We start from the raw sequence: 11,287 nt of genomic DNA, 5'->3' as shown, positions 1-11,287 counted from the left end.
GTTTAGATGATATTCTCCGTATGAACCCGGCTTCACACACATTTGTCAAATTCTGTTCAAGTGATGGAAGCTCACTGTGCAGAGAAACTTCCTTTGTGGACTCTTATAATAAGCTGCTGTTCATCTTTCCCACGAGAAAGGAAGCAGTGATGTAAACAGCAGTGGCATGTGAAGCATCTTCAGACTGTACTGCGGGGTGCGTGAGAGAGAGAGAGAGAGATGTCCTTATAATAACACACCTTCAGTTGATGGTGAAGTGACTTTTATCTGCACCAGATCACATAAGATTAAAGTGCACTGAATAAAGTGCACTTTAATCTGGGAAATCCAATGGTAAACAATTACTCAGTGCGCTTTTTACTTGTTTCAGTTTGTGGAATAAAGTTTTTTTTTTTAATTGTTATTATCATTTGTGATATTTTCACCGTTTAGTGGGAAAACTAATGGGTGAATGACTGAATGTAGTGTAAAGCGCTTTGGGGTCCTTAGGGACTGAGTAAAGCGCTATACATTTACCAAAACTGTGGGGGGAGTGCTGCTGTTGGTGTGTGCATGCGTGCTGGGTCCTCTACAACCTCTGACCTAAAGAGGAAATGAATTTTCAAATGACATCACGAAAGGGACTTACCACAGCACATAGTGGGATAAGGGAGAGAGAGAGAGAAAAGATCGGGATTAGTATTATACACGATCTATAAATCGCCTTGTGAAATAAAAAGATAAATTCTCATGTTAATTGAAGGTATTTCATTAAATGCTTGTTTTGCATTTCATTTCTCTTTTTTGACGACTGCTTGTGTGCATGAAAAATAAAATCAATTCTAAATTTCATCGATTGATTATCCTTATAAGGACTAAAACCATCCACAGCCATTGTGGACAAGTGCTGCGCAGAGAATCTTTTTTTTCCTTCCCACTTCTCATTCCCAGCTACCCTGTGCGCGTGCCCGCTGCGTGTTCTCGCTCCCCTGTGGATCAGTTGAGATTGAAGCACCAGGAGGACCGTGCGCTACTGACCCGGTCAACAGGAACCGGCAGGAACCCTCCACACCTCCAGGAGGATACGCAGAGACACCGACAGAGAGACAACTCACAGGTTCAACACCGCAGGCTGGACAAGCTGAGCGACCCCGACCCACAAGGTACAAAGCACCACATTCGTTAAGTTATTTTTTTTTCTCTGGTTAATAGCCTGGTTAATATATCCTGTTAGTAATTTAGTTAATCTCAAAATGAAGAAGCAGACAGAATGCCACAATGAAATGAATTGGTTGAACTCTGAAGTTAGCACAGTAGTGACTAATGGACTTTTCGCCTGATGGTGTCAAGCTGAGTAAATACTATTTTACCCTTTGGCGAGCAGCATTCACACGCGCAATAAAACTTCAGTTTCAGATACAGTCAGAGCTCAAATTCATAATGTTAGCTATGTTCTACGTTATAGGTCTGGGTGACTTTACCTAAATCTGCACGTATCACAATTTTGATTCCAAAATCGTCTAAATAGTTTGAAGATTTATTTGACCTAAGCAGATGTTTGCATGGAGTGCAGTGTGTTGCTCTTCGAGGGTCACCAAGAAGACGTTTGAGTTTGAGCTCAGTCAATAATTGGATATAATTTAATCACACAGAAACAGGTTAAGCTTATAAGCACTGCTCATAAATGCATAGGCTACGTCTTATTTTTGAACATACTTAAGTACTAGAGGTGAACCGCTCGATCCAAGTATTGATAGTATAGATACCAACAGTGCCTTTGGTATGGATCGATATTAGCGCAATAGGATCGATACTTTCTTTCAAGATCAGTATATAGCCGACTGAAGTGTGTTAAACAAATTATTATTATTATTATTATTATTATTATTATTATTATTATTTTGAATTCTTTGAATCAGAAGCTCAGGAGGCACTGATAACCTCCCTAGCTGTTTGTTCTGGGGGTGCAGTTACATAAGCTTAAAACTGATGGTGTGATGACACACAGACACAGGATGAGTGTCACTCATGAATCAAAATTAGCATCTTAGAAGACTACTCCTCTTCAAAGGGCTGATACTCGATAGTAGCCTTTGCAACTCAAGTTTAGGCAGATTTGTTACTAAAGAAGTGATTTGTGAAAAGCCTGAACTCTTACATACACATTATTTTAAAATTTTTAATAAATGCATTTGTTGCATTTTCATCATCTTTGTCACTCGTCAAAGCAACGTAAAGATGATGAAACGGGGCCCAATGAAATTTTTCACTATCAATACCAAATATTTCAGTTACTTGGATCAGCCTGCATTTGTTTATCATCTGGTGTAAGCCAGCTGAACTGAACTAAAGAACTGAACAAAGAATTAATTTAAATTAAATCGCAATCATTCGCACAGAAGATCTTTGCTTTCATTCAGAACATTATTTTGTTGAACTGCAAATCTGCAGTGGATGCTAATCATTATTTTTCGATGGAAAACTTTTTCACAGCATACATTTTCACATAAAATAGTAGTTACCAGTGATATTATAGGTACAGGGATTTGTACCAAAATAGTGCAAACCTTCATTAACATCATTAGTAACACGTGTGTTTATCTACTTTTCATATTAAAATCACTGCTGTGGAATAGGCCTGTTATAGGTTAAACATTCAGTAACCACTAACCAGCTCTCTCAGTGTTACTCCAACTCCAACCTGAACGCTGTGGCCTGTAACCAGCTGTTACTGTCTGTCTGCGTGGCTGCGTCTTCCCTGCTCGGGGTCTTCTTCTTTGCTGTGTGGGCGAGGTTATAAATAAGAGGCCGGAGGTTTTTGAGTGCTCAACCAGCTGCTGTGGAGGTTTGTTTGTCTCCTCCGAGTGCAGGTGTACTCCCTGTACTGACCTCTAGATGCTGTTCTCGGGCCTGTTTCAAGGTTCTCCGCCACCCTGCTAGCACTTACCACCTGGCTCCTACCTCAAGGGTTTCAGTTTGTTTGTGTTGGGTCAGCGTCACCTGTCTCATGTGTTTAATCTCTGTGTGTGTCTTTGTACCACTCTGTGGCATTTACCCTTTAAGTGCTTCCAAGGAAAGCAGAAAAAAGCTTGAAATGTGATGCACTCTTGTTTGCTTTTACTTTTGATATATAGTAGATATTTGGGGTTGTAAATTGTCCTTTATTATTGCGATGACTTGTAGAAATCTCGGTTTTGGAGGTTTTTCTCCTGAGTGAGTGCTGGACCCAGAGTAAAAAAGTATTTCCAGATATACTAACCCATATTTTGAGGTTTTTATGCTATTTCCGATCTTTGGGTATGTGAGATGAATTATACCCTATAAACATCTATGTATGTGCTGGCCTAGTCAAAAAGGAGCATGGGAAATTTCCCTTGTCTTTACAAGGATGACCACCAGCAGTTACAATTGCATACAGAGCTCAACTTGCACAGTTTTTACAGTGCAGTGAAAAAGTATTTGTCCCTTCCTTATTTCTTTGTTATTTAGTTTGTTTGCATATTTGTCACAGGTTTTAATATTAGACCAATGTAGCCCAAGTAAATACACAATGCAGTTTTTAAATTATTAATTTTTTGAGGGGACAAAAACTGTGCAACTTGGCCCAATGTGAAAAAGTAATTACACTCTTGTTAAATTCCGAATTAACTGTGATTAACCAGATTCTTTTTTGGAAGCAGAGTTTATTTTCATAATCTACATCCTGGCTTGATTACTGCAACAAAAGCAGTAATCAAGCCTGGGCCAGCAAAAGCATCACACCATGTCACAATATAAAGAAACTCAAGAACAGCTGACAAAAATAGTTATTGATGTCTGTCAGTCTGGAAAGCCTTATAAAGCCATTTCTAATGCTTTGGGACTCCAGCGAAGAGCCATTATCTACAAATGGAGAAAACTTGGAACAATGGTGACCCTTCCCAGCTGATACACCAAAATTACTCCAGGAACACATCAACGACTCATTCAGGAGGTCACAAAAGAACCCTGAACAAACTCTACAGAAGTGTAGGCCTCATTGTCTCAGTTTAGGTCAGAGTTCATGATTGAATAAAGAGACTGGGCAAAAATGGCATCCATGGAAGAGATGCAAGGAGAAAACCAGTGCTGCCCAAAAAAAACACAAAAGCTCGGCTCACCTTTGCGCAAAACATCTTGGTGATTTTCAAGACTTTTGGCAAAAAATTCTGTGGACTGACGAGACAAGAGCCTCTTCTGAGTACTCAAAGCGCTTTACACAACTTGTGCATTCACCCATTTACACCAGCACATTTTCTTAGTGCTTTCTAACTAATATTCACACACACATTCATACTGCATGGATGGATGCATCAGAGAGCAACTTGGGGTTGGTATCCTGCCCAAGGATATTTGCCATGCAGACTAGGAGAAGCCAGGAATTGAACCACCAACCTTCCGATCAGTAGATGGCCTGCTCATTAGTTTATCCCCTGAAGCTCAAGCACAGTTGGGTTCTGGTGCAGGACAATGATCTCAAACACAGCAGCAAGTCCACCTGTGAAGGACTCAAAAAGAATGAAATGAAGATTTCAGAGTGGTCTAGTCAAAGTCCTGACAGAAATCTGAGATGCTTTGGCATGGCCTTAAAAAGGCAGTTCATGCCTTAAAACCCTCTGATGTGACCCCTTAATAAATGAAATCATAATTTAAAAACTGCATTTTGCATGCAGTTTGTATTTATTTGAGTCATCTTTGTCTAATATTAAAATTTGTTTGATGATCTGAAAAGGTGAATATCCTAAATTCACAGCTGTTTTTTTATTTTTATTTTGTTTTTTGAATCACACAGAGATCTTGATACCATCACTGGGAGTTAATGTGTGTTTTATCTGATAGTGATGTCACTCATATTGTTTTTTCTCCCAGTTGTTGCATTAACATTGATTAAATTTTGGCATATTACTAAAATAAAATAAAAATAATCCTCTATACAAGTTATTTGATAATAAGAAAGAATTATTATTATTATTAATCCTTTATTTATCCAGGTAAAAAATCTCATTGAGATTAAAAATCTCATTTCCAAGAGAGACCTGGCATCATAGCAACAAAAGTCACACACCACATAGGTATACAATTGAACAACAATCATGATGAAATCACACTGTTATATACAATTAAAGAAAAGCTGGTTGTTTCTATACAAACCTGTGCAGCTGAAAACACATCAACAATAAGACAAAACAAGAAGAATACAAAAAAAAGCTTTAAATGATTTCCTTTAGTTCTTTTTTCCTTCTAAGGATCCCAGACCAGAAAGTCATCTGTAACTTGCACATGACTTTACAAAACTCTGACTTGTTGCTCCTTATTGGGGAAGTCGCAGATGCTATATAAATTACATTGTCTATATTTTAGTATAATTTACACTTCTGTGCTGTCTTACAAAGAAATGCTGTATTTGACGAGCTCAGTACCCCTCTTGTGTGTAATCAGCTGCTGTTTGGTGGAAACTAGCAGGCTCTGCTGAAAGCAGGAAACAAAGAAAGAAAATGATTTTTCCTTTTGATTTTGACATTAATGACAAACGACTGCACCAAGTCCATTAGGCGTTTCTTAAGTGAAGCTTCAGAAAAATGCACAACAGGTACGTGTCCATCTGCATCTCAGCTGTGTGTCATTGGTGACTTAACAGTGAAAGTCAGCACAGTATGTGAATCATGTGGAAGTCAGTATTAGAGCAAGGTTGGGGGACGTGTACCGCATGACTAGATGTAAAGTCCTTAAAACGTTGCCAAGCAGGAAAGCTAAGTCAAGGCTGTACACTGATCTTGTTTAGTTTGGAGATTACAAATTTACTAACAGAATAGGAAGAATATGAACCCCCTTTTCCCCTTTTCATTGCTTTCATTTTCCTTTGTTGATTATTTTCTTTAATTTTCCAGCTTCTTATGCCATGCTGGCTTTTTTGTTTGGTTGTTCTGCTGCTATGTAAACAATAAGAAAAAAAAGTCCTCACAGTTCATTGTGACTGACACTAACAGCTCGTGGTAATTTGTGTCATTTCATGGTGACTGATGGGGTCGGCTCCAGAGGACACAGAGAGGAGTCACACAGTCAGAGGGATGACAAAGACGATGGAGATTTTTCTCTCCCCAACTGGGTCACTCCATCTGTCTCAGCCCAGAGCAGTCTCTTGCAAGCAATTGTTGAATTAACCTAGATCTCTGAGGCTTTTCAGTTTTTCTGTAGCTCAGTGTTTTGCATGGTTTAGACTTTAACATGGTTGAGGTGCTACAACATTAGCATCCAGTAGAAAACAGACCAGTTTTTGTGATACAAGCACCTCATAACAGTAAAATCTGTCCTCCTGTTGAACCTTTCTGCACCATCTTTGTCTAGCACACCTCTAGAGTTGTTTTACCAAGAAGAACTGACCTAAAGCTAGAAAATGCATGGGCCTCAAGTACTACAGTACTCAGAAATATGCAAATATAAAGGTAAGCACAAAATACCCCTCTGTTGAAGCATTTATGGTACATCTAAGTGAAATAATCAATACAAAAGGGAAGTGAACCAAATAACTGGGATTTCAGCTTGTAAAGAGATCAGGGATTTTATTTTTGTTTCCAGTGGTTTATGTTTCGGATGCTTCATCTTAAGGCCCTTGCACTTTGGATTCAATAATCTGTTTTGGTGGTTAAGTGAGCTTTTGCAGCCGATAAACCATAGGGTTTTTTGCCAGTTTGTTGCTGCTCCACCAACCACAGAATACAGATGAAAACACACCCAAGGAATGAAAGCAGTCTGAATGTGAGTTTCAGTCTCATGTTTTTTCTTTTCTTTTCTTATATCAGCTTTACTCATAGAGCTGAGAGACTATAATAGCATTTCGTGTGATGCTGTGGGTACTTTAGTTCTGTCGTCATATCTTCAATAATACTGCTAAACTGAAACATGAAGAAATTGGGAGCCTGGTAAGTTATAACTTGCGTAATTTTGGTGACAGGTGTTCAGTTGCTTGCTCAGACTGTGTTGTGAGAATAAAACTTCCAGATTCTTCATTTCACTTCAGAGATAGTTTTTTTTAGTGCCTTTTACTGATGCACATGTGTTTTTGATCATTAGATGTAATAAAGTGTGTTTAAATAGCTTAAAAAAGAAAAAAAAATAGAAAACTTCAGTGTCTAAAATATGAAAGCTCAATGTATTCACCTGACAAAAATTCCCCTTTTTTTCTGAATTAACAAGATATATTTATATCCTAAAAGAACATCTGCTAAATTAAACGCCTCATTTGATGATTATAAATGCACTCCCTCTTTAGCTTAACACACTTTATTTTTGTTTTACGTTTGTTTTAGTCACCACCTAGCTAGTAGTTTAGAACCATTGCCTTATATCTTAGAGCCATAAGAGTTCAAGTGATCCTAGAGAAATCCTCCTGCAGTATCAGTCAGGATCAAATGTATCACTACAGTCTGTCAAGCGAAAGCACTACACCCCCTTAGCAAAACGAGCACTCACTGTCAAAAATAAAAATAAACTTCTGTTCAGATTTCAGTAGATGACCGAAATGTACTTCACCTGCTTGTGTAGGATTCACACTCTCGTGTCGCTCGTGTCATAAACCACCAAAGTTTAAGAAACCGAAGCAGCCATCTGATCATGAATCCTCCGTTTATACGAACCTCTGACCCCGACTTACTCATTGGAGGAAATCCATGTCCAGCGATGTTAACTGCTTTACAGAATGGTAATGAGGTGTTAGCTGCCCAAGCCAGAGCCTGGGACGATGCATGCTTGAAGTGCTGAGGATACTGGAGGCAAAAATAGAAGGCTAAAGCTTGAGGTACATTTGTTTCCGTCCCTGCTTGGGATTAGCGGCCTCTAAACACGGCATTCCATTCTGAACACACACACGTTTAAAAAATTGTTTTTTTCAAATATGCTGACACTGATAGCGCTGCTTCCAAGTACAGAAAACGAGCGTTACATTTGGAGTGACAAGCTTGTTTGATTTTGTGTGTGCAGCTGTTAGTATTGCACAGACATTTGCAGTGAGGATGACTGAGTAGAAAGATGTCAGGCTAAACCAAGTACAAGGTGCAAATGCTCTTTGTGGTATGTCTTATCTCATGGGAGATGTCACACATCAAACCTTGAATATCCAGCCCACATATTACAAGCTCACTATAAACTATGAAAGTCTGTCAAATGAAAATATCTACTAACTCTAGTTCAGACTCACCTGCCATTTCCTGGTTGCAGACGCTATGCACTTGATGTAGAATTTTATTTTAAAGCCGGTTCTGTTATTCTAATTCACAATGGTGCCCTGACAAAGAAGCCCGGGAGGAGGGGGAGAGATTCAGGATTAAGTAAAATGTCCTGTTTGTAATATGCATTGCTGAATGAGCGGAGGGGATTTTGAGGGAGAGAGTGAGGAAAAAGAGAGAGAGGGAGACGGAGAGATGAGGACAAGGGCGACAAGGCCTTGGTTGCGACCAGTTGATTCAACGACTTCTCTCCTCTGGCTAGGACATGCTCACTCTGTTCAAGCCTAATGCCACAGACATGCTGACACACACACATGTACACACGCATGTTTTTTTTATCCCTCATAGCTCCTCTGTGCCACTTCCCCCCATTCTGCCTATCTTTCTTTCAGTGTCCTTTTTTGACTTTTGCACATTCCTTCTGTCTCCCAGTAGAGTGGGTGCATTAATGGAGCTGGAAGGAACAGCAGAGGGAGCGAGACAGAGAGCAAGGGGTAGATCATGAGGACAACAATGATAGCTCAAATGTACGACAACAAAAACAAAATAACATCACAACACTTGATCTGTTGGAGCTGAAGCACAGGGCACGCTGCACTCCGATAGCTATGGTGAACAAGCTGTTCTGTTGCAGGCTAAGATACAGCCGATGTTCTCTTAGATTCCTGTGGTTACGCATTGGCACTCTTTGCTTCTGAGCAGTGTATCCGCTTGCATTGCATACATGAGGACTGGTTTGACAATTTTTAAGACAGTGAAGATGACGCCCTGCTTTTAGTACAGCTTGTGCTAAATGTTTTTCACTTAATTTGACATAAAATGAATAACTGTTCCACTGAAGTCACGTGTGAGGATTTGTTGCTTCTCTTTGCTTTCTACATGTTGGAATTCAGTGTGCTGGAGTTCTGATTAAAAAAAACAAACAAAAAAAAAAAACTATATATATATATATATATATATATATATTCATGTTCACTTTTTTAGGTACACCTGTTTAACTCCTCATCAATACAAATATTTAATTAGCCAATCAAATGGCAGCAACTCAATGCATTTAGTTATGTTTACAGGGAAATGTACAAAAAAGACAAAATATCCAGTGAGCACCAGTTCTCTGGGTGAACAGGACAAGACTGGGACAAAAAAAATCGTCCCACCATGATTACTCAAACTAGCTGCTGGATAGCACTGTGGTAGCGCTATTCACCTTTGAAACTTCACGTCTATGATTTGACTCTTGATTATATATAAAGCGTACGCATACTCTGTATTTACCTCCTTTTGTTGGATTATAGATATTGAAACAGGGTTTAATCAGGTTGATACAGTTGTTGTTGGATCATTTCTTAGTTACACCTCAGCGTGTGACAATAATTAAAAGCTACACTTTAGCTATTAACAGTGGCTCATAGTTAAATCAGTCATTTGTGTTACCTGATTTGTTGAACCTCTCCCTTTTTAATTATGTTCCTCCATCATTTTCTTACCATGTTAATTTAATCTTCCTCACTGCTCCACAGCTGGTGCTAGCAGCAGCAGCAGCCTCTTGTGAGTGTGAGGAGTTGTGGCTGTTCACAGTGCAGCAGTACTGGCAGCTAACATGTCGGTTAATTTGACTATTGTTTCCTCTCAGCTTTTCGGCTCCATTTTTTGCCACTTCTTCCACACTAAACTTTTTCTACAAGCTGCCTGAGCAAACAGAGGTGTAGCCTGTCGCATTAAGAGATCTGATTGGGCAATCCAGTGTCAGTAATGAAAATGAACAAATGGGCTGCTGCCAGAGCACAGCGGCTCTTCAGGCCGATCGATCAGCCCAAAAGTGTGTCGGCCCACAGGGAAAATGTCCAGTATGACAGATTGCCAGTCCATCCCTGTGGGCGAATATACCTCGTTGATGCTTCGAGCTGATAGGAAGGAAACAGTATCTCAAATAACCACTTGTTACAGAAGAGCATCTCTAAATCCACAAAATCCAAACCTTGAAGCAGAGGGGGGCAACAGCAGTGTCAGCTAAGAACAGGAAACTGAGGCGATATTCCACCTGGGCTCATCAAAATTGGACAGTTGTAAAAATATTGCCAGGTCTGATGAGTGGTGGTGGTGCAGCTGACATCTGTGTTATACTGTTGTATCCATTGGACCAACATTTGTGAGAATGTCTTATTTAATCTGCTCCATGAAAAATGAAAATGATTCTGAAGACTAAAGGAGGTTCAACCTGGTGCTATCAAGGTGTAACTAATGAAGTGGCCGCAAGTGTATAGCGAAGCAAACAACATTTCACTGAGTGAGTGAGTCCTTTGTCTGTGCTGCACACTAATTGTAACCCAGGTTGTGGCCTTCTGATGAAGTGAGCCAAGTGCTGAAAAAGGAATGCGCTGCCTCACACTCTGGGTGAGACAGCGAGAGAGAGATTTCACTGTCCCCGTCTCTCTCTGTCACTCTTTGTCTCAGCTTTGACAAGCAGGTCAGACATACACGTGTGAGATATTCTTGCTACCATTTCCCGACAGCTGCTGCCAACATGGTATGTCACCTAGTAGCATTGCCTTTTCCACTTTCCTCCTCATGTCTTCACTGTTCTCTGTTCTCTGTCTTGTTAGTTTCAACTCCCCTCGCCAAAATGTCTCGGTACTATATGAGTCTGAAGATCCACATGAGTGTCTCAGTGTAAACTGTGGTTTAAGCTGTGTGTTGTGATTTGCCTTTGAATGCAATGACATGTTTTTAAATATCCATTAATCACAATGTTGTATTTATCTCCCTGATCTCAAAGAGCAATCATTGTTGTCACCTTCCGTTGTTGCACTAATTGAAATTTTTCTTATCTTCCTATATTTTTCATTTCACATTGTCACATCTTATCTCGTAGTTTGTCCTTAGGATGGTCTTGTCATATGTGGAGTGAGGCGGTGGTGATTCAGCGGCCACAGGCAAAGCGTTGTGTACATCTGACTGACGTTATATAAGAGAGTAGCGAAAACTGCATTAATAAATGATTTGCATACTTTAAATCTATAAATCTAAGAAACACTGCTGCATGAAGATATAATACAAAATGATGTACA

This window comes from Maylandia zebra, linkage group LG20 (assembly GCF_041146795.1).
Source record: "Maylandia zebra isolate NMK-2024a linkage group LG20, Mzebra_GT3a, whole genome shotgun sequence".
NCBI lineage: Eukaryota > Metazoa > Chordata > Actinopteri > Cichliformes > Cichlidae > Maylandia > Maylandia zebra.
This window is presented reverse-complemented; position numbering follows the sequence as displayed.